Source organism: Drosophila santomea, chromosome 3R, assembly GCF_016746245.2.
Source record: "Drosophila santomea strain STO CAGO 1482 chromosome 3R, Prin_Dsan_1.1, whole genome shotgun sequence".
NCBI classification, from domain to species: Eukaryota; Metazoa; Arthropoda; class Insecta; order Diptera; family Drosophilidae; genus Drosophila; species Drosophila santomea.
This window is the reverse complement of record NC_053019.2, coordinates 3,557,646-3,559,547: the sequence shown is the minus strand read 5'-3', so window position 1 is coordinate 3,559,547 and position 1,902 is coordinate 3,557,646.

The following is a 1,902-nucleotide window of genomic DNA, read 5'->3' as shown; positions in this document are numbered from 1 at the left end:
TTTGATTTATTGGCACAAATTGCGTTACATTACGTTATCGCTTTGAGTGCGAGTGTGAGTGTATGTACGCGGGTTGGGGTTTCAAATGGAAAAGAAAAAGCTCCTTAAGCCAATAGCGCCTAAAGGCGCCCGCGTCCCTTTCACTTTCACTTTCACTTTGACAGTGCACTTTTCAATCACTTGATGCCCGGATATTCCAGCAAGCGCGTATTTTTCGGAAGCAATGCAAGCCATTTGAGAAAGCTAAATGTCCCTTTTACGCAATGGAATTTAATGGATTTGACAAATATCTAAATACGTCGCCTCTTGAACAGCTTAATAAATAAGGGTTTAAAAGTCAGGAAACTCTTAGAAATGAAAATGAACATAGGAAGATAGAGACACGAGTTGCGTACTTTTCTTAATAATAAAGATATAAAGCCGAGTTCCTCTGGCAATTATTTCACGTGTACTGCGACCTTTCGCTTGGTTACAAAAACAAGTATTTATATAAACGGCAATAAATAAAGGCGAAAAGGTTGGAATAATTGCTGCGATATGTAAAACAGATTTCGGTATCGTCCATCATGGGAGACCAGAGAGTGGCCCGCAGAGAGATGCCATCGGGTCAGACTGAATTTAGTCTCAAAGTGGACCCATCTCGTCGGATGGCCTTTGGACCATCTGATATCTGGAATTGCGACAGGTGTCAGATTGTGCAGATGTGCCTGAGTTGGGTTGGATTCTTTTTTTGCGAGCGCAATCGTGCGGATTTCATTGAAATTTAATTGAAATTCAAACTCGCATTCCGAATGCGATGCCGAATTCGAGTGTCGCTAATTAAGTTGTCTATGCAATAATTCGTATGTTTGCAATGCAGTCCAATTGAGTTTAATTAAATATGCAATTTAAATCAAATGAAAGGCGATTTCCACAGCCGCTCTTGGAGTGAAAATTTTTGCCTCGGGCGCAGCAGGTGCAACAATGCCAACTACCAAATGGAACAGGAATACTTTTGCGCGTTTTGGCGTAAAGTGAATTTGTAAGCAATTTGGGGCACTTAACTTTTCTGGAGAGATGGCAAAAGTGGCTTTTTGTGGCAGAGCATGCACAGGAAATAAAGAATACTTTTACTCCATATATTAAAGTCAGGAATGTTCTAAAGGTATCCTCTGATATCTGTATTGAATAAAAAATGTTTTTATTCTAAAGCAACTCTTCTCAGCCTTTAATATTATTTTGATTTCATAGATTATATAGATACTGTCAATTTGGGGCAAGTCAAGAACATTTCAGACTAAGGGGAATTATCTACGAAAATCGTGCTTTCGTGAGATTATACCCATATTTGTTCTGCCTGTAAGGCTATACATTCTTAGAGCGCAAATGGCTGAAAGTTTTGCCTGCGGCACACACTTTTACATAATGGTCTGGTCCCTGGGCTGTGGCTGGCAGTTATTTTGGTAGAGTTCCATTGAGCTGGAAAGTCTCTTGCCTCCATTAATTAAATGCGGCTTGCCGCCTGCAGCTGCAGCTTTTGCGGCTTTCAGCGCAGCCATAATGAAAGCCAATAAACAGCAAATTCTGTTGCTCCGCACAGCTCATAAAAGTCCATTTGCAGTCGCCCACCTGGATGGCTGCTCCTCTTCTCACTCACTCACTCCTCACTCTTCACTCTCTATAAAAAGTGGAGCAAAATATCCGTGTGCCCCAATTAAGTTTTATCACGTTTCGCATGTGTGCGAAAAGAAAAAGTTTTTCCTTCTCGGGCCAAAGAGCCAAACGAAGCGAAAGTCAAACTGAAGTGGTGAAGTGGTGGCCAAAAAAATCAAATGCTATGCCGGCTGCTGACCCTCGGGGTCCTCCGATGGCCGGAGGGTCGGGAGAATGGAGGAGGTTAATCGAGGACAGGATGTTCATTAT